The sequence below is a fragment of the Misgurnus anguillicaudatus genome, chromosome 20, assembly GCF_027580225.2.
Source record: "Misgurnus anguillicaudatus chromosome 20, ASM2758022v2, whole genome shotgun sequence".
Classification (NCBI taxonomy): Eukaryota; Metazoa; Chordata; class Actinopteri; order Cypriniformes; family Cobitidae; genus Misgurnus; species Misgurnus anguillicaudatus.
This window is the reverse complement of record NC_073356.2, coordinates 29,586,552-29,610,039: the sequence shown is the minus strand read 5'-3', so window position 1 is coordinate 29,610,039 and position 23,488 is coordinate 29,586,552. Positions and strand designations below refer to the sequence as shown.

Below are 23,488 nucleotides of genomic sequence, written 5' to 3'. Positions count from 1 at the left end.
GAGGCGCTAGAGAGCAGTGTTCGTTTGAATGCAAAATACAATTCCACCACTAGATGTGGGTAAATCCTACTTATTGCCCCTTTAAATTTTATGTAATTGTATTTGTTTGACTCATTATTACTGGGTGAAAATTCCCTTTTTCGTCCCACCTGGAAAAGTGCCATTTCGTAAAGCGCCACTTTCGTTTGGTCTTCCGTGGGGTTTGCATTCATCTCCCAGCATGAGAATCACGGCATTGCAATTTATTTCACCAGAGATGCATTACTTCATGAATATTTTTTTCGAGCGAGTCACTGTTAGGGAGCAGATTGTACCTGGGATCTAGCAAGCCCCAAAGCACAATGAAGTCAAAGGCAGAAAAATATAATATGATACACTGAGGGTACAACCGAATGTCTCGGTTGATGGGCCACTAGTACAATCTTTTGTAGCCACGAAAGGATGACATGATGAAAAGCGCATTGTGTTTGTAAATGAGGTCTTGCAAGAAATAGAAAAGAGAAAGGTGTTATGGCATCTGTGAGGCTTTTGTCTCCAAGCACACATCCTGTGAATCCACACATGCTGGCTATCCCGCTGTATTTTTCGAAAAGTAATCAACAGGCTGCACCGTGACCTTGTTCTTAATAATCATTATCATTTTTAGTTAATTTGATTTAAAGAGAGGCTTGGGGAAGTGGCGAGTAAAATTCAGCATGCCTGTATTTTGCAGGAAATTACAGACTTATAAAGGTGAAAGAGGTAACGGGTAGAAAGAAAGGGAGAAAGCAGTAGATACAGGCCACAGAAAAGAACAGAGGCACCAAAGAATTCAGGAAATGACAGAGGTGGAAAGAAAGCAACAGGGGTGAGGAAGAAATATGAGGACGACTATCAAGAAGGTCTAAGAAAGGAAAATACATAAAACAACAAGAAACTCTTCTAACCCTCTCTGCTCACACGGATTCAGTATTCTTTCTTTCGCTTTTTTAATGCACTCCCATTTGCCGGAGTTAATGAGTTGATATTTAGCTGGCTCAGACACAGGCTCTTAAAGGGAACTGTAGGGAATCACACACCGGCCCGGGGCTCCCGAGCCCACTTCACCATGCAGATGGAACCTCTCACACTTAAACAGGGTCAGTCCCCAAAATGCCGGTTATAACCACAGTGCTGTACTTATATTTAGCCAAACACTGCAGTCAAAGTAAACTGCAAGCAGGCAAATTGCATTTCCTGCGATAGCTTACCACAGTGCTTCTAAACCTTTTTTACTTCAAGGCCCCCTTTTTGGCCACAACATTTAAAGCCCCTTCCAAAAAAAAAATGTAAATAAAAAACAATGAGAAGTGTGTTGGGTTTTGTTGTTTTGTCTTATTTTAATGCTTGTTTTGGCTTATTTTAAATAATTTTTGAGGCCCCCTTGAAAATTTGTTGGGGCCCCCTTAGTCTCAGCCTCAGACGTCACGCCCACAGACTGTTGGCTAAACGTTGGCTACAATTTTCTGGAAATCCTGTGAGAATGTCAAAGTCGTCTTTGATTGGTTGAAATAAACCGGATTTGCAGGAGACGCAAGAGTCGCGATTAGTTTCGGTCCCTGGAAAACAAAGCTCTGACGTTCCATTGAGGAAGAGAATCAGTCGTGTTCACGTGGATAATAATGAGCAGTTATCATGATCAGCTAAACTTTGGATTCTCAAAAAATATGCAAAGTTCGCAGCATAGACTCTTAAAAGACGTCCCAGAGTTTTGCTTGAGGCAGTTAGTGGAGTCAAAAAGTTTGGTTCTCCTGAATTGCTTGTATGTTTTAAAAAGTGGAGGTATATGCTTCAAACAGATGTGTAACGGGAGTGTCTCATTGGTGTGGCTGTTGATGAAGTGCACAACGTTGTTCTATGGTGAGTAATGTTGTTTATTTAGATGCTATTCGGTTGCGGCTGGTTATTTCAATAACTGACTTGTTGCCAGCCGGCTCGTTATTGTGGGGAGTCCGAAACGTGAAGCTAGACAAAACAAACTGTGATTGGTTGTTTGACATGTCGGTCAAACAGCTCGTGGGCGGCCTTTGCTTTGTCCAGAAAAAGCAGCGAAAAACACAATACCTTCAGTATTGAAGGTCTGGCTACGCGAGACTAGGCCCCCCTGATTGCGAAACACTGGCTTACAAAGAACATTTCAAAGAAACACAAAATATACAGAAAATGTAACTGGCTGATCAGATTAATCTAAAAGATTTATAAAATACCTAACTCATGTAGCGGTGGTTCCCAGACAGGGCTTAACCCTAGCCCCAGACTAACTTAAATGTTAGTGTTAATCGAAAACAACTTGCTCTGACATATCTTACTGTGGGTTCACACCAGACGCGAGTTCAACGATTTGCGTGAGTAGATTACATACAAGTCAATGCAAAGACGTGATCAGACGCAGCCTCGCGTGGGGCCGATGCGAATGACGTGTTTGCCGCGAAAACACACGCTATTCGCCTCAAACCCGTCTTCGCCCAAGTTGAAAATATAAAACTCGAGCGAAAAATTAGCATGACACGAAGTAAAATCTTGCGAGTAATCTACAGCGAGTAACACGATGCTGGTGTGTACGTAGCATTAAAATATATCAGTGCAAGTGTTGTGTCTCAAGATGCACACCAGTAATGTTTATTTATAAATCATGCTTTTAAAAATGACTTAAATATCCTTATTTAACTAAGGTCTACTCCTGGCTTAAGCTAATCCCTGTCCGGGAAACCACCCCAAAATGTTTTAAACTGTATTTCATGATTTTCACATTAACGTAATCAAATATGATAATAAAGCAGCTGTCGTAGGGGAGGTCTCCGAGCTTGTAATTGTTAGCCGAACCCAGAGTACTTTCTCCTCCATGACTTGTTAGATACCAGCTGACAGTGAGGCGAAGGTGTGGAGGAGGGATGCTGCACAAAACTGTCATGGGACAGAGGAGAGGGACAGCTATATATACAAAACTCTTCACATTGATTGGTTAAATTACATGTCCATGCTCCTTCTGAACTTAGTTAAAGAGCCCTTATGATGTTACTAAAAATAACATTATTTTGTGTATTCAGTGTAATACCATTTGTTTGTGTGGTTTATAGTTAAAAAAAAAAATTCCACACATTTTTTCGTACATTATTCTTGCTCCTCTATCCTTGCCTTTTTGAAACACATCGATTTCTACAAAGCTTAGCATTCTGAAAAACGTGTGTGTTCTGATTGGCTAGCTATCCAGTGCGTCTTATCCATAGACTGTAAAAAATGATGGACATAGCGTTTGTGACGTCACTCATAGGTTTCTGAAGATCGTTTTTAAATTTAAAGTAGGCGGTGCCTGTTGTCGTCATCTTGGCCGCGCGTCACCGCACATCAATCGCGGATATCCGAAAGAGATGGGACGTGAGTGAAGCTAAGGTGTCTGGTTGCTGAAACCACGCCCGCCTAGCCCAACTCTATTGACAGCAGTGGGTGTTCAATCGTCACTCAAGTGGCCACGCCCTTAATTATGCCGAATTTTAAGGCTTTAGGAAAAAATTCACCCCGCTCACAGTTGTCATGAAGTGCAAAATTAGCTATACAGACCAAATACACTTTTTGTACCAGGCTGTAAACATATTATTTTCTGCTCTAAAATTGGGCATTTTAACATGAGGATCTATGGGAATTGACTCCCTTTTGGAGCCAGCCTCACTCCGTATCACTTCCGTATTGGCTTTATCAGAGAGATCGGAAGGTTGCCCCTCGGTCTTACCATATTTGGAAGATCAGCTCCCAACAGGAGATAATATCGTCTACCTCATCAATACGATCATGAATCTAATCCAGAAAATGCAGATGACCAAGCCAATCAATCAACTTTACCAGCGCAGCTTAAAGCTTCGTGAAACACGAACCAACATTTTTTTAGATGTTAACATCATAGAAGACACATTTTATGAGATTGCGTGATTTTATCTAATGAGAAGACCATTCGCTTGTGTGTCTGTCTGTGTGTGCGTGTTCCATGCAGCCAGGCTAGCGGGGGAGTCGGAGGCTTGGAGGAACTCACTCGGATACAGTTCTGTTTAATAAAGTAAAATGTGAGTGCGCGCTGCAGGTGTTTGCCACCAACTACGAATTTGCTTGGGAAAACTTCGAGAGGCAGGTGGATGTTGACCTTGCTCATGAAGGCAGTTTGCATCTAAAGTTATGCAAGCATGCAGTACTGCATTTTACTCATTTTGAGCATCCTGAGGACTTTTTTTAAACACGCTATTATTTCAACTATAACAGTTTACTTGACATTTGTTAAAATAAAATATTATCTTCAGTTTAATTATTTCTGTAATACTGCTATTCTTAGTAAATCTTAATATTTGTTACACTAGATTATTAGGCTATTATATACTTGCCATTCTTCTTACAACGTCCACGGCCATTTAAGTTTCATTTTTTAAAATAATAGTTGGGTAGACTCAACCTGAAACAGCGGGGTTTCATGACCCTTTAAACAGTAAAGTAACGGGGCATACACACCGAACGTGAGTTCAACGGTTTATGCGAGTAGATTACATACAAAGTCAATGCAAAGACGCAATCAGACGCATCCTCGTGTGGGGCGATGCGAATGACGCGATATGGCCGGCGCGTTTGCCGCGAAAACATGGGCAAAGTCGCGTTTGAGGCGAATAGCCCAAGTTGAAAATATTTGAAAAAAGCGAGTAGATTACATACAAAGTCAATGGAAAGACGCAATCAGACGCATCCTCATGTGGGGCGATGCGAATGACGCGATATGGCCGGCGCGTTTGCCGCGAAAACATGGGCTATTCGCCTCAAACGCGACTTTGCCCAAGTTGAAAATATTTGGAAAAAAGCGAGTAGATTACATACAAAGTCAATGCAAAGACGCAATCAGACGCATCCTCGTGTGGGGCGGTGCGAATGACGCGATATGGCTGGCGCGTTTGCCGTGAAAACATGCGCTATTCGCCTCAAATGCGACTTTGCCCAAGTTGAAAACATTTGAAAAAATTGAACGCGAGTAACGCGATGCCAGCGTTTGGTGTGTACGTAACATAAGGATACTAACCCTGCCTGTATTTGTGATCATAGAAACAACAAACAAAAAGCGCTACTCTACACTGCTCTGCTCAAAAGTCGTGTTTGCATTATGGTTTGAATAGTCAGTAGCAAATTCTTTAAATATGAATACAGAGGCTACTTAAGCCCGGAATACACTGCACGATTTTTGTCCTCTTATAAGAACATTACCTTATCACACTGTGCGACATGTATCGTTTAAACTCGGGTACGAGAGGCGTGTAGACTGTACGATGATGACACGGAAGCTTCGGCGGCTGCGTCACACGTTGCGCAACGTCACCAGCATGCGCTCGTTATAAACAAATACCGGCGCGCAGGTCGTAGCAGCAAACACACTGTGCGGTGATCATGCCGAATTTCTGACACTGCCAGAAAACTATCGTAGGCTATTTTTGGATGCAAGACCGGGAAAACGTCCGTCTTTGAACCTCTCTCACTGTACGACATAGGACCACCGATGGAGAGCCACGATCACAGAAATCGCGACGATAGTTTCACGATGGCAATCTTTCGTCTGGGACAGCCAATAATCGTGCAGTGTATTCCGGGCTTTACAGGCTGTGAGTCAGAAGCTGGCAGGGTTATTATAATGTGCATCGAGTCCAAGTCAACAGGTTATACTGTTGCCTACAATCCTTGCGTTCATTGTAGTCAAAGAAAAGAGATTTTAATTGGAGATGATAACTCACATCACTGTAGACTTCGGGATTTGTAACTTTGCATATCATTAATGTACTAACACACACTTACACACCAAAGGAAATGTAAAATCATGAAAAGGAAAATAGGGGCTCTTTAAATAAACTCCATAAAGAATTAACTGTATAGTATTGTCTACAGCATCTAGGTTAACATTCCTATCATGGTAATGCAAAAAATAGCTAAGAATTCATGTCCAGAATAAACTTTCTTACTTTTTTTTACTTTAGAGTAAATTAACTGTACGCCTCCACCTAGTAAGAAGAGCTACGAATAAAGAGAGAGAGAGATAAAGAAAAATTCTGATGCACAGGAAATGATTGCATGCAAATGTTAAGTGAGTGCCCATAATTTGGGCTATTAATTGTACATTTGTAGGTAATAGGTGTGATAAAGGCCACAGTACTTAACAATTCAACAAAGCAAGCTGTGAAAAGCACGCACGAGGCATGCGGCCTGGTGCTGATGTAACAGATTTTAGACAGCATTTACCACATAAAAAAACATTACTGCAATCTCCAAGGCTGTGGTCGATCATAGAGCTGTCGAGTACTTCTAATAGAGCTGTCCCTGATGTCACCTACCAGTTATCTGTGTATGGACCTCACTCTGCCAATACTTTTGCTAAAATGATATTTTATATATCATTTATATAGGCTTTACATGATTACTTTTATCTGTAGCAGCTGTATTTCTTCTAGCATGCTGTGCTTTAAAAGATTACTCCACTTTCTTAAAAAAATCTGATAATTGTCTCACCCCCATATTATCCAAACTGTTGATGCCTTTATTTGTTTAGTCGAGAATAAATAAAGGTTTTTAAGAAAAACATTTCGCGATTTTTCTCAATTTAATGGACTTTGTTGGACCTCAACAGTTTACAGTTTTAATGCGGTTTACAATTGCAGTTTTAATGCAGCTTCAAAGGGCTTTAAGCGATCCCAAACTAGGCATAAGGGTTTTGTCTAGCAAAACGATTGTCATTTTTGCCAAGAAAAATAAAAAATAGTTGCTTTTAAACCACAGCTTCTCGTCTTGAACCAGCCGTGAACGCCAGTCAAACCTTACATAATACGTAACGAGGACGTTGAAAGGTCACGCATGACGTATGCAAAACTACCGCCCCAGTGTTTACAAGTGTGAAGAAATAGGACCGTTCCGGTGTTGTTGTATGTCGAATGAAACTAATTAATGTCTTTGGGTCAGTTTACTGTTGAAAATCGTCTCCACATGTGCTTTCACGTTTGTGACGCGTGATCAGGTGTAGTGATATTACGCACTGCCCGAAAATAGTCCCCTTGGTTACTTTCAATAGCAGGAGACTTTTTTAGGTGCTGCAGAATATCATTGCGCCTTCTGCAGCCATGTTACATCAGCAAAGTCCATGATTATTACACCAGAATGAGAGTATAGTTCCTAGACATATCGCCTAGAAAATCACAACTTTTAATTTTCAGTTGGTCATAGTACACGATGTAACTACAGAAGTGTCGAGTTTTAAATAGAAAATATTTTAAAACTCTATGGTTACTTTTTAGCGCAATGCTAATGGTCTAATCAGATTCAATGAATTATGCTAAGCAATGCTAAAAGTGGTACCGCCAGACCCGGAGATCAGATGACTGGATTCCAAAACGGTAAAAATCAAATGTTTAACTCTAGGGGAGCTGGAAAAAGTGCATATTTTTATTTTTATTGTTGAAAATGACAATCATTTTGCTAAATAAGACCCTTTTGCCTCAGCTGGGATTGTTTAAAGTCCTTTGAAGCTGCGTTGAATCTGCAATTTTAAACTGCATTTTAACTATAAACTGTTGGGGTCCAAAAAAGTCTATTAAATTGAGAAATATCTTGGAATGTTTTCCTCAAAAACGTAATTTCTTCTCGTCTAAACAAAGAAAGACATCAACATTTTGGATATCATGGGGGTGAGTAAATTATCAGGATTTTTTAAGAAAATGGAGTAATCCTTTAATTTAAGTCAATGAGTGTGTCTACATGCACAGTCTTACACCCATTATGCTTAATAAACTAATAACGTGTGTGAAGTCATGTAAAGTAAAACGATTTTCTCGAAAGCCTATAAACTGCGTAAGTAAAAACAGATCGGCACAGGTAGTTTTTTTTTTTTTTGCTCATTAACCCGATTTTGGATGGCATGTATACGCCTTAACCGGCTTTGTTTATGTGCGCATGTCTCAGCTTGTGAAAGATAAACGTCACACATGCAAGTGCAAAATAATGCATAAAAGTCTGCGTTCGACTAAGGCAGTTTGCAGAGAAAATGCGAAAATAAAAGCTTATGTTACCATAAGACATCTGCAGACACGACAAAAGATTCAATAGTATAGTTTAAGACAGATGTCATCTGCTTTTTAGAACGAGTATATGTACTATAGGCCGTGACAAATCTCCAAATCCCGTTTAAACGCAGTTTTCTGCATAGCCAGTTTATTGATTTACATGTAAACGCATGAAAAAATTTCTACAACAAGCAGATTTTTAATAGTTATCCGCTTCTTCTGTGCATGTAAACAGACTCAATCATGTTTTGATCACTGCAACATGTCCATTAAACACTGTTTTAAATCTGAGTGTAACACACTATCTGGACTGCCACTTTAATTGCTTTTCTTTTCTTTATAATGCAAAATATATGCAACACATAACTATGACTTCAAGCCAGAGATGCAAGTGAATCTGGATTAATGCCATTAATGAGTAGAATACCTTGTTATCTTAGGATGTTAGGATGTACCACTGCATTATTGACAGCCTGCCAGTAGCCTACAATCTCAGTCCAGACAGGTGATCTGAAACGACAACTTTTCCGGTATCAGCAGAGCGGATCGCCTCACTCGCTCATGTATGGCAGCTGCTCGCCTAGAATTCCTTAGGGTTGAGCGATATTGACCAAAATTCATTTCTTTTGGGATGCATGGCTATATATGATAAATATCTCGGTAATTTCAACAGTGGAATAAGTAGATTAAATCTTTACCTGGCAGTCAAAGCCTCATGAGAGATGTCACAATCACCTTTACTAAAATAGCATTTGATGAAAACAAAATTCAGAAAGCGCACCAATGTAGCAAGTGTTATCCACATTGATTTAAAAAGAGGCAAAACAGTCAGACAAGGTTTCCAGTGTGTGTGATACAGTGTTGATATTATATGATATTGTATTGTGACATTTAAGATAATAATACCTTAATGTCACAAGGTTTTTTGTCATATTTAAAATATAATTCCATTCTATTCCTGTTCTGAATTAATTCTTTTAAATTATTTAAATAAAAATAATAAAAACAGCGTTTATGAGGATAAATCAGAGAATTATAAAATCAGCCTATTGATGTGAAAACTATTTTTATGGCACTCAACATTTTTTAATAAAAACTGTTATGATAGTAATTTGAAGTATGAATATTTTTTATTCAAAAAACAAAGACTAGACCCCTCGAAGCCTGTGAATCTTTTCTCCCCAAACAACAACAACAACAAAAAACCCGAAGTGAGTAAACATGTATGCATCATTGTTTATATTTGTATGTTGTGTTAAAAAGTTAAGCTGCTGTAGCTAGTTGCGTCTAACATTCTAGAGATATTAATACACACAGCAATATAAACAAAAGCTGTGCATGCTCTCTTCATGTCGTTCTTGTAAAATAATAATAAGTAACATAATAATAAGTAATGTGACTTATTTTATTTACGGCTAAATTATTGTTCATTAATTTTACTAATAGTTAGATTAGGCAGGCCTTAACAAAAGGACATGACAAAAAGGGCACTTTGGTCATACAGGGGTAAAGGGGCAAGTGCTCCGGCACCCTCCACCCCCATGCACGTGCCTGTACATGTACATACATGACAACAATTCTCAAATATATATTAAACCCACCGCTGAAAATACGAGTTGATGTGTACCACCTGGGGTATTCTGGTTTGTGTATCACATTATTTGATAACTAAGCAGACAAATAAATGAATGTGACCCCACACAAATCATCTAAAAAATAAAGTGCATTAAGTAAACATTCATAAAACTGAAACTCAGCATGCCCTAATACAGGGTTTCTCAAACTGGGTTTTTAAGTAAATCATAAATTGTAAAAAAAAATATATTTTAAAAGTAAAAAATGTAACAAATAAATAAATAAACTTGAATTAGAGAACTTGAAAAGTTTTGAATTAGAATTTTGAAAAATTATTTATACATTAACTTAACATCTTAGGAGATACTTGAAGTAAATTCCTAGGTCAAGGGGGTTCCTATTCCACAAAGTTCCAAAACATACACAATATATGAAGAGTTTGGTTCCAAAACGCGATAAACGCTATTTTAAAAAAAATCTGCCGTGTTATTTTGTCATCTTTTCTCCCTTTTTTCCAGTCCTCGTTCTCCGCAGAATGCAATAAACCTGCTCAACAAATCACAGCGCAAACAGAGTAACCAACAATGAAGGTGCATTAAATAAACACAGAATCCTTGTTTTTCTCATCTACTTTGTACTTTGTGATCAACAAACAAACAAAAACAAAATAATCTTTAAGGCATTGATAAACCTGTGGTAGTTTTCTGTGGCGGGGAAGAAACGTAAGCCATCAACATCTAACAATTTATGTGAGAGGCACTCGGAGACGGAAAAATCCCAGCTGTTGCTTGTTCTCCCGACAGCATCAAGCTTCTGTCATGCTAACACATTGACCCCAGCGGATCTTATAAAATTTTTTTATTATTTTACTCGAAGTCAATGAAAATCGAGCAGGACCAATACATTTTACAGCTGATCGCTGTCAAAAAAGTTCAGCGACGACTAGGGCTGGGTAAAAATATCGATTCATCAATGCATTGCAATTATTTTTTCTCAATTCAATATCGATTCATCAAATCCTATGAATCGATTCAGCCCCCCCCCCCCGGCAAGTGGCGCCGCTGTGGGCAACACTCTAGTGAGAGCGTTCAGCGTTGTACAAGACGCGCTTTATCAAAACAGAAAGATCAAAGATGGCAAACAGCAGCACTTCTTTCAAGCCTTCACCATCAACGTGATCAAACATTAGTAATACTACACACATTATTTAAAAATATACTCAGGTACTTAATTGCTTGTGTATTTACTTATTATTGAATCGATATTGAAGCAAGTGAATCAATATTGAATTTAATCTAATCGAATTGAATCGAAGCCTCAAGAATCGAAATTGAATCGAATTGTGAAATTCCTAACAATACCCAGCCCTAGCGACGACGTCCCAAGGATAACAGCAGCAAAGACAGTGTTTTGATTAATGCCATTACTGTTTTTAATCAGTGTATACCACTAGTCAACTAAATGAATATAACATGACAAAGATGAATGCACATTATATATTGATTCAATAGATTTATAGCATTTCGGAAAAAAAACTTGTCATGGAACAGTTTTTATAATAAATCTTTAAAAATCAAATTATAGATTAGAATTTTTATGTTATTATAACCTAAATATGGTATGTGTAACAGAAAAATAGTGGTTTTCATCTTGTCACTTTCTTGGTATAGAAAACACATTTTTTCCAAAATTAGTCTAAATGGATTTTTATTATGTTTTGGAACCAACTTATTCATATATATCTCAATACTAGATGCGTGAAAAATGAAAATTACACTATTGTGAAGCAAAATATCAATATTTTTGCACAGCCCAAGTATATAGTGTCATAGAGCATAGCCTAAATCCACATACAAATCCGTAAAAAGCCATTCAGCACAATCAGTAAGCACCCTATGGTCTTTACCCAAATACATTTTTGGACTTTAATGATTGATGTTTTGGGTTTTCCACTTAAGCCTTGACTAACTGATGGTATTAGAGCACATAAAAGACTATGTATTACTCACTGAAAAATTCAAATATGCTATCTAAGTTTTTCCAGCCATCACTATAACCTTACATTTAACCTTCATCCTTATCCATCCTACAATCACGCAGGTTTATTTCTGAAGTCTGTTATCTTGTTCTCTCTGCTTTTAGACCCTGACTGTAAAAAATATGCACATAGACAACATTCTTGAAGATAAATCTACTAAGGACAACAAATTTTAATGCACTTGCAGTTTAATACGGTACATCTCTCCTTAGTTCTAAACAAAGCTCTACATACTCTAAGATAAGATTGAGGCATTGAACAAAAACTGCACACAAAGAACAAATTCTGACCACGTTTTGAAGGACAGCGACATACGTTACATTGTTTGCCAAAGCACTTAAATGATGATGATGGTGGTGAGTAATGGATTGGGTAGAAACATCTGGCTATGATGCTCTACCCTAAGAGCTTTGTTACAGCTGGGGGCATTGTTAGTGTGAAGAGGAGTAAAGTAATAAAATAGGGGATGATAAATAATAAACAGAAAAGCATTGTCAACACACCTGAAGGCTTATTTCATTACACAAGGACCATGCACTTTATTACAGCTAATAAGAAACAATCCCAGGGTGAGTGTTACAGTTGAACGTTTCATAGTCCCTTTTCTCATCCTTTGATACTGGATACTGATGCCATTGGATTTATCTATTAAATAGCCTTCTTCATCTCCAACACGATCACTTAGGATATGAGGCACTGATGATGAGTAAACCTTCTGGCTTCTGAATTCAAGCCTGCCATATGTTCCAGGCAAAACCAATCAATAACATCAAGAAAAAGCTGATACTTTGTATTGCGAAAAAGTTGCATATAGCTACCCAGTCTCACAAGGTTTCGTGATATAGTCACGTAATTTTTGTATTCTTTTTTCATGATATTTTCATGAATTTCCGCATTTTTTGTGATCATATAACGAATTCCTGGTTTTGTGTGATTATCGCGTATTGGTTACTCAACAGCTTTTTCCTATTTTTAAACCATTGTTACTTTGGTTTAGGGTTAGATTTGGTGCTTGCATTAGAATGTCACTTTATATATTGGTTTATATTATTTTTTCAGATTTTTTTATATGTTGCCTGGCGTTAGGTTTAGAGTTGGGTTTGGGTAGGGATGTCATTTTATGTAAATGCAACAATGCTAAGAAAATAGGACAAAACAGTTGAGTAACCAATACGTGATAAATCACACGAAAACAGGAATTCGTAATACGATCACGAAAAAACATGGAAATTCGTGAAAATATCACGAAAAAATAATTTAAAAAATTACGTGACTATGTAACGAAATTTCGTGAGACTGGGCTGCATATAATATATCGTATAATTTGCATGTACCTGGTCTTACTTTTCAGCGAACTGATAATATTCTTATAAATTGGTGATGGTTAAAAAAATCAATTTCCGAAAGACAATAACTTTTCTGTAAATCTATGATAATGTCACCTTAATTATATGCAAAATCAAAAACAAATTAATCTCATCAAACATAGCACTACATCCCACTCCAGATACTATAAAAACTTCCAAAGGTGAGAAGCTTAATTTGATTCATGCCGCAAAGCCCGGTGGGAGAGCAAAGAGAATGTAGCACCAAAGAGTAAAAGTGACAGTGGCAGCAGCAAGCCATATTGCCCTGCATTGAAAATGACATCTGTGGAGGCCCCTGAGATTTAATTTTGGATCCTTGCAGGGAGCAAGGTTCTGTCTGTCTTGCTCTCAGGAAAGAGAAGTAGGGAATCCCTGCCAACCCCACCCTCCATCCGCCCATGCCCACAAGACTCCATGTCAAATTAATTTGAACCTAGGGTGAGCTTGGCTGTGAGCACCACTGATCCAAGTGTGAACTTCATTAAGCCGTAAGACGAGCGAGTTTACATCTGGACAAACAGGGATTTACAATAAATAGGATGAGAAAGAAAAAAACATTAATTCCTGTCCGATAAGCAAGGAGTAATTCACGTCCTGATTCCAAGCACCGACGTTAACAGAGTGCGAAATAGAGTTTCGACCTTGTTCCCTTTTCACTAAGGTACTTAATTGAGATGAGCAATCAAGCCCAGCAGTCGCAAAACGAAGACATCATTCCAACCTCATATCACTTGGCCAAAAAGCTCAGAATTAAAGACAAAAATCAATGGGCGTCATGTTCATACAAAGCCCTGCAGTAGCATGAGGGTAGTGCGCCTACTGAAATCAATCTAGAAATCATAGCAGATGAATGAATACATCTGGGGAGTCTCTGCTGGTATTGAGAAGAAAGTGTGGAGTTCTTAATTTACAGCGATCTGAAAGCATCTGTATCTGGGTGAGATCCTTCAGAGGGGGTAGAGGAAAAACCGGCAGGAAAGAGAGCGCAAAATGATGATTGCTGGCAGGCAGCTTATAGTGCTGGACTATTAGACATAAAATGTCTGTGCGAATTGGAATGCAACGTGTTTGAAGATCATATAACTATGTCACGGGCATACAATGGCTGGTGTGTGTTTTCACAGCCAATGAAGTGAGATGCAATAATAAATATTAGGGCTGCACGGTAGTGCAGAGAAAATGCAATAACTTGCTAAATGATGCAAGAAACTACATGCATTATAATAAAGTAAAATCTATTTTAACTAATTAAAATATGTTTAAAAACTGAAAATTATATAACAAACAAACGTTTCACATTATTTCTACACATCAGAGCACACACAAGCACTCATTTGTGTGCAAGTCTCTTTTAAAACCTTTGACTATACATAACCTTTAGAAGTATTAAAATAATTCAGTTATTGCAAACTACTGCGATATGGAAACTGCCGTATGCGCGTCTACGATATTTTGCCCGTTTCAATATATTGTGCAGCTCTAATAAATAATACTTCTTATAAGAAGCAACAGCGTTCAAAGTAGTAATAAACTGGACAAAAGTTACATTATTACATAAAAAGTAGAGCTCACTTTTCCATTTTTCAGTTAAAAAATTAAAGGTGCCATATAATAAAAACTATACCTAAGCATAGATGAATAATAATAGTTCTGTACATGGTAATGACATATCGTGAGCCTCAAACACATTTGTTTTCTCATTCCTATATAACTCGTGCATGCAAAATACTGCTGTAAAACAGGCAAATCTCAACATAACACCGACTGTGATGTAACAGTCGAGATGTACCAGCCCAGTCTCCTGAAGATGCGTATAAATTTATAGCACGAAGTGTAAAAATCGTGCAATACATACACTGTAAAAAATGTCTGTAGAAATTACAGTATTAATGGGTATTACTGGCAACTAGCTGCCAGTAACTTACTGTAGATTTTACATTTATGTTATTTACTGGCAACATTTTGTTCAAAGTTAAATGAACATGAAACATTTTTTGACTTTATCTTCTACAGTAAGTTACTGGCAACCAGCTGCAAAATTACAGCAAATTTTTTAGAGTGTACGCCAAATTCCACTTTGGCGTGCATATGATACGCCAGTCCTTCCCATTCACTTAAACGGTGCATCTTTTTTTGTCGTTTTATTTATTGGTTTCTCAATTTTTTGCTTTTTTTACGATTTTCGCTTGGGTTTAGGGTTAGAACAACTTTTTGTTATATTAAAATTACATCCTAACCCAAACCCCAACTCTAACCCCAACTCCAAGCGACCATGGCTTAAATATGGCAAAAACATGGAGAAACCTGTATATTAAATAACCTCATTAAGCAAATCTAAAATCTAACCCTAAACCCAAGCGAAAATGGTTTAAGGAACGGAGAAAAATTGAGAAACCAATAAATAAAACGACAAAAAAAGATGCACCGTTTAAGTGAATGGGAAGGACTGGCGTATCATATGCACGCCAAAGTGGAATTAGGCGTATGTATTGCACGATTTTTACACTTTGTGCTATTTATACGCATCCTCAGAAGACTGGGTAGGATGTACGCCCCAACATGTTTAAGTATTGGCGCTTTTCCATTGCATAGTACTTCACGGTTTGGTTTAGTTTGGGTCGGGTCAGCTTACTTTTGGGAGCTTTTCCATTGGGGTGCAGTACGTAGTCCGATACTTTTTTCATACCACCTCGGTTGGGGTTCCAAGCCATCCGAGCTGATACCAAACGTGACGCGAAAACACTGTAGATCACTGATTGGTCTGAGAGAATCGTCACTACGAGCGTCATCGCTATAATGTAAAGATTAGCTTTACCTTAGTGCTAGCTTGCGCTGTCTTGAGCAAACGTTGTCATCTGTGCTCTGCTATAAGTTCCTTGTAGCGATGAAAAACATCCACAGGTTGAGAACCAGGAACATCATAACAGTTTTTTTCCAGACTAGCAGTTTGTAGCGGCACATTCACAATGCATGTGCGCATTATATGTGTATATGCAACTGAAATGAGGTACAGCGGAGCGTGTCGACTGACGACGCCACCGGTGTTTGTACCGAAACTGTCATGTGATACAGAGGTAGTGATAAACACGATGTGCAAACATATTTGTGATGGTCGATTTTGATTTTGTGGCAGAAATAAATGAATGTATGGGGATGTTTAGCATTCCAACAACGTTCTTACTTGTTTGATACAGCAGCAGGCAGCGCAAATATAACAACACGCCTATAATCCCTCCCACTGCAAAGTGTTACTAAACTCGATGGAAAAGCTAGCTAACCAAGCCAAAGTGAGGTGAGCTGACCCGACCTGACCTAAACCAAACCGTGGGGTACTATGCGATGGAAAAGCGCCAAATGTGAGCTACTGGCATAAGCCTCAGAGAGAGCAGAGCCAATCAGAGCAGAGCTCAAAATTATTATTCATGTCCCATTTAATTCAAAGAACAAATCCTAGGTTTGTAAATGGACATTTTTGCAATTATAATAAAGTTACATACCTTCTATGTAAATATCAATGTAAACAATTTAACATATTATTTCAATGCATTCTTTGGCACCTTTAAGTTTCATAACGTCAGGCATTATTATGTATTTTACACGTGTTGATTTTTGCAAGTTTTTGTCCAAATACGTTCAGGCACTGCAAGTCAAAAGGTTTTCAATGAGAGTGTAATGTAAAATGATAGAAGGCTAAAGGTATATATGACTGTGGCTTCACTGCACAATTGACTTCCTGTCACATGCCTTTGAAGTTGACCTTGCAGAAGACGAAGCCCTGCTTTGACATAAAGTTGGATTTTATGTTGAATCTATTGTTTTTTGGTTCAAGAGTATCTTTGGAGTGTGAGCAGCATTAAAGTGTCAAGAATTTATATGCAAATATAAAAGGTGAGGTGAAAGCATGTCTAAAATTATCAAGTGGTTTCCCATAAGGAAATTAATTTATAGGTGGCTTCTTAAGGAGTTTGGTACGTTATGTTTATTCTCATTAGCTGCAAGTGGACAATGACTACTATGTTAGCATGCACCTTCATTATGTGATTATAATGTAATGCGATTACACTTAATTTCATGTAAACACAACACTTCAATCAAAATAATTCGATTAAGTTCATAATCGCAGCAAGTAAAATCATATTAAAACGTGGGTTATGCCGATTTTAATTGCAATACATGGCCATGTACCACACTAACTGCACTTGTGTATTATGTCATGCACCCTAAGCGCAAATTCGTAGTAAACTTGACATTAGAACGTTTTCCCTTAACTCTGTCAACACTACTCACTGTCAGCATTCTTGCCTTCATCCAAAGAGTGCAAAGAGCGTGACAGCAGCGTATAAAACCGTTTATTAAAATCTGTTTATTGGGCTATGTGAATAATAACCACTGTTATTAGCAAATAATCAGAAAAATAAAAAACTGCATGTAAACATGAGTGAAGATGTTTGCAGGAGTCATGTACAGTAAACATCTTACTGCGATTAAGTCTTTACACTAATTAATGGAAATAACATTACATTATTGGTGTACATGTAAATGTATTCACTGTCTGCTGTGTTTGGTGCACCACTTTGCTGAAACATTACACTGTAAAAAAAATGAAAGCATGAAAGTAAAACACCTGGGGGATTCTCTCGAAATTAGACTTATGAGGTGTCATGAAAGATTTTGATGAAAAAGGTAAATGCAAAGTAAGAGTATCAAAATAAGCATACAGTTACAAACATCTCTTTGTGTACTATTTTGCACATGATTTCAAATGACATCATACAAACCAATTTTTTTCCCACATTTAAAGGGAATTTTGTCATTATCGCAATTGTCCATGACTTCTTTGACACGGAAAATATATAATTAAAAAACCTAAAAAATAAAAAGCTTCAGTGCATGTGGTATTTGGTGATCATTGGTAAATGTAGAGACAGTAATAAGGAATATAAATGTGAAAAATGTTCTCATCCTCCGCAACAATTTTCAATCATTGTTTAAGCCCTCAAGGAATAACATTTAAAAAAAAATTGTTGGAAGGGACATAATTGACTGTGACACTCAAGATGGCTGCCAGGTAAGCAGTTATTTTATGAAATTTTGTTTGTCATAGTACCTAGACAACTTTTTAGTTCTCATTACCGAAACATGAGTTTGTAAATTCATACATTTAATGTAATATAGTGTTGCGGTAATGATAATTTTTTATAATGATAATCTAAAAAATTTTAATAATTCTATAGGAAATATTTTTAAATCCTCTAAAAATAATGGTTATATAAGTTCAGACCTTAATCTTATATGTGCCAAAAATTGGCTTCAATTGCTTTTTAAAAAAATCTGAAGCTGGACACTTTTTAAGTCTGGATTTCGTGAGAATCACCCACCTTGGCTTTGCAAATCAATTCAACCTACTATTTTAAAGGGAAATTCCGCCCTAAAACGGAATTTAGGGTGTTTTTTCGTTGTTAACGAGTCAAACTTTCATTTAAAAGCATATTTATGACTGAAGAGCAACATTTAAGATATTTAAGATGTTCGTTTTCTGGTAAACTGGCCTTTGAATGGGAGTGAATGGGGCACGTCGCATGAGCGCACAAAATCTCTATTTTTACAACACTAAGAAGGCTCGACACAACGTGATACTTTACTCGAAGTATCACGTGGGTCTCTACACATGAACGCGAGCATTGAGAACATTGTTTGTGTACACAGATTTTAGTAAAAGCGAAAAGTTTGGAACAACTTACCGTGCTGTTAAACTGCGTCCCGCCGCCATATTGCCAGTCATGAGCAATCGATCTCAGAATGCGACATAAGGAGGAAGGAGAGTAAAGATGGATAGCTCCTAAAGCATAGTTCCATATAAATGCACGGATAATTTGTTGTTTTGTCTCAAGTGAAAAACAATATTGACCCTGTAGTTGAAAAAGTAGCGTCCTATGGAGTCCATTCAATCGCATTCTGAAATCGATTGCTCATGACTGGCAATATGGCGGCGGGACGCAGTTTAACAGCACGGTAAGTTGTTCCAAACTTTTCGCTTTTACTAAAATCTGTGTACACAAACAATGTTCTCAATGCTCGCGTTCATGTGTAGAGACCCACGTGATACTTCGAGTAAAGTATCACGTTGTGTCGAGCCTTCTTAGTGTTGTAAAAATAGAGATTTTGTGCGCTCATGCGACGTGCCCCATTCACTCCCATTCAAAGGCCAGTTTACCAGAAAACGAACATCTTAAATATCTTAAATGTTGCTCTTCAGTCATAAATATGCTTTTAAATGAAAGTTTGACTCGTTAACAACGAAAAAACACCCTAAATTCCGTTTTAGGGCGGAATTTCCCTTTAAGTTTTGACCTGTAATATATTGACATAACATAAAAACAAGTTGAAGTTGTTTAACTAAATTTGTTTAGTTAAAGTAACATAAAAATATATGTTGATTTGACAAAAATGCTGCATTTTTTACAGTGTATAGGAAACAAAGACAATACTGCATAATTTTGCAGAGATATACAGGAAAAAATAATCACAGAACTTGTTTTGCATACAACTATATGCCTTTACAAAAAAATCAGTTTGCTGTTTCAGCATTTTCCGCCATAGCATACATACAGCAAAGAGTTTTTCAAAGTAAACTGTTTGCTATTTTCAGATCCAGCAAGCATTTGAGATAATCTTCTACCGAGCAATGAGAAGACATGAAAAATGTGAACTGTCGAGGAAATGAAAAGAAAAGGTAGGATGCGGAGCTGCTAAAAATCATTAGCACTTTAGTTCACCGAGACGCTACACTGTCAAGATTTTAAGTCTCACTTTGCATAGCAATGTTGACAAATCCTATGCTACCCTTGGAAAATAACACTGGCTGCTAACACTTCTTCACAGACTCAAATCCAGTTCCATATACCCATGAGCTTTAGACAGCAAAAACACAAATCTACTGTATAGGGGTCATTTTAAATGTACCATGGGAAAACTAGGATTTGATAATAGGATGTAGTACTTGAAACAGTCAAGGTTCTGATTTTAATAGACATTTTGTCAGTGCTGTCACACTGGTAAATTAAGAGACAATGAAATATTCAAAAGCTCTGTGAATTTTGGGAGCCCCTTTTTGGACACCTGTTGAGTTTTGGAATATAGAGAAGCTAATTGCTTCTATATCACTTTTTTTGACATTTAATTAAATTTAAAGAGCAAGGTTAGGTCTGGGTTATTTATTTATTTTTATATTTTGGTGTGATTAAACTTTCTGTGACCAATATTAACATACTAAGACTAGGCGCCTGTGCTTGACTAGTATAGAGCTCCCACAAAATTCTGTCATTATTATTTACATACCCTTGAGTTATTCTAAACCTATACATTTATTTTGTCTGCTAAACATAAAGTAAAATATTTGTAATCAAATAGGAAGCAGGAGCACCATTCACTTCCATAGTAGGGAAGAAAAATACTACGGATGTCTATGGTTTGGTTACAAACTAGGGATGCACGATATATCGGCCGACATATAGTTATCGGCCGATAACTGCTTATTTTTTATATTATCGGTTATCGGTGCTTTCTGTGACATAGCACGAAGATGACACATGTTGCGGGCTTAAGAAGAGTATGCTAGTCTAGCTCAAAGACAAGATGTCCGCGGTCTGGGAGTTTTTCATTGTGAAATTAATATGAATATTTTTCGGCCTAATATTTATATATATATATATATATATATATATATATATATATCGGTTATCGCCCCCCAAATATAAAGAGTTATCGGTATCGGCCAAAATTTCCATATCGGTGCATCCTTATTACAAACATTGCTCAAAATATCTTTTTATACAGGTTTATATCAACTTAAGGGTAAATGATGGCAGAATTTTCATTTATGGGTAAACTATCCCTTAGGTAAAGTGGGTTACACTAGCAGTGCAGAGGTTGTGGGTTTAAATCTCATTGATAAAAAATGTATAGGATGAATGCACTGTGAGTCCCTTTGAATAAAAGTGTCTACCAAATGTGTAAATGTTTATTCATCTAATGGGTCTTGATGCTACTGTTTGATACAAATCACTTAATTACCCAATTCATATGCTGTAGTAAACTACACTCGCCTACTACACTAAATCAATTAAATAAACTTGACCAACTTATCTTACTAAAATGGTCATTAAGATTTCCCGAACCATTTCAAAATGTTTCTCATTAAACATCCTTCCGAGTTTGCCCTGACCCAAACCATTAAGCGAATGCTAGCCAACGTTAGCTAATGTACTCAATAATATTCAACTTCAAGTGAAAAATATCAGTCGCTGTTGCACGCTGGATGATGTAACACAGCTCTGATGCATAGACATGACAGGGCTGGACGTAGGAGGTGGCTCTTTAGAACAGCTGGGGTCTGGCAAGCACCGAATCTTGCGGGGTGGGGGCTTGAAAAGACGAGGGGAAAACAGGACGCAATTTGGCTTCTCTCTCTCTTTCTCCCTGGGATGGGCTTTTTTTCAAGACCTCTAGGCCAGCTTCCTGTTGTGCTGTCATCCCAAAATGCCTTCAAGCTGTGCTGCTTTAACTGAAGCAAGTGTGCTTTTCTTTTTATTTGTGTATGTGTGTGTCTGGTGTTGGTGGGGACTCAACAGCTGTAGACTGGGGAGGACTTTGAAACGGCAGCAATCTGGGAAGACAGCCCAAGCGGCACTTCCATTCCTCCAGTATCACCACTGCCTACCCGCCCGCCACCTTCAAACCTGTCAGACGAACCTTTAGGTGGCTTCTGCAGAAACCAGCGGTCCCATGGGGACTGTCAAGCCAACTCTAATGTCTCAGGCAGGTCATAACTACTTTAACATTTGGGTGGGAGGTACAAAAAGGCTTAATGAAGCACTGTCAAATACACTGATTACCCTAAATAAACTCAGACGCTGAGAGTTGGCTCACTTTCAGATTAAAGCAAGCTGAGAGACACAAGTAGAACGCCAGCCACGCCGAAAGTAACTGAACATACCACACAAATATGGCACTGTGGGATTCACAACATTCCGATATTTGCATCTGTGCTAAATCCCACGGAACAGTAAAAGTCAGCTCATTCCTCATAATAAGCATGTGACGTGCAGATGCCTTTGATCTTGATTGCCCAGTAACAAGTGGTACACAAAAGGTAGCAATCTGAGCTACAAGAAAAAAATTATACTGAATACCTAAACTCAGGCACTCAAATAAAAGAAATAATAAAAAAATTAAATACAGTATGTGATATTTGCATGTGAAATGTGTGCTTTCATAATTGCATTAAACACTGTAATGTGACCTGTTTGAATGCCACACTTCTAAAACTGCATTCCTCTGAGTTTTAGCAAGGACATCATTGTTATTATACGAGAAAAGGCGGTTTGATACCTTGTTAACATTGGCGTGTTTGTTCACTTGCGGCTACACAGGAAAACATGACGAAAACTGATTAATCGTTTGATGCAACGAAAAAACAACGAGGAAACGAATGACTGTATTAACGAAAAATAATACATATATATCCATTGATATAAGCCTGTCAATTAAATTCCGACGACCACTTGTCACAGGAAACAGATAATACATACATGTTCTCCAGCGTGGACTGCCGCGCTCTCTGAGGAACATACGTTACTAGGCTTTACGCGTGTCAATTATGTAAAGTTCAGACCCAAGGAGACAATGTTTGTGAGCCCGCGGTGTAAAAGTCACTACTATCCTATGTGTTTAGGGTGTCTAGGTGAGAGAGACCTTGCGTTATGTGCACGCGCATCAATGACAGAGGGGTCACAGCCTTGCTCACCGGCCGGTTGTCTCCGATCCATCAAAGTGGATAACCGCACGAGACACGCGAGTCTGCGGGCGCTGACGCAGAGCGTCTCGCGCGCTTGCCGCCTTTTGCCGATTTGAAGGGCAAAATCCGTTGGGGACTTCACCAAACAGCCCACAAGCAAGACAAATCTGACTACTCACTGTTTTCTCAGGATCCGGATACTCTGTCCTCCCTGCGGCACTTCGTCCCCGGTAAATCCAATCCACGGCTGCCCATTTCCACGACGTATCCACCCGGTGTGTTACTCTGGGTGAAAAAGAAAAAAAAACCGTACGTACACACAGTCTCGACCTCTCTTTACTCAGCCTGCCTACATGTTGCTGACTCTCTCTCTCTCTCTCTCTCTCTCTCTCTCTCTCTCTCTCTCTCTCTCTCTCTCTCTCTCTCTCTCTCTCCAGTTATTTTGTTAAAATTCAGTATATACGCCCCGTCACCTAGCAACCTCTCTCTCTCTTTCTCTTCATCACTCGCGCGACACGTGTTGAATGCTAAACTTGTCGTTGTGGACGGATGCGGGAATGTTTTTAAAGCGGCTCTACACGTACCGGCTCGGTGGCGTATCACTATGCAATCACTACGGTTATTAAACCCG

General features: G+C 38.2%; 1 protein-coding gene across 1 annotated transcript in view; it reads right to left on the bottom strand.

Annotated features, from left to right (window-relative positions):
- Positions 1-23,175, bottom strand: part of grin2da (glutamate receptor, ionotropic, N-methyl D-aspartate 2D, a) — a 95,978-nt gene extending 72,803 nt beyond the window's left edge. Inside the window, exon 1 of the mRNA XM_073858482.1 lies at positions 23,037-23,175. The gene's annotated coding sequence lies outside the window, so the exon portion shown is untranslated. The remainder of the gene's footprint in view (positions 1-23,036) is intronic.
- Between the last annotated feature and the right edge of the window lie 313 nt (positions 23,176-23,488).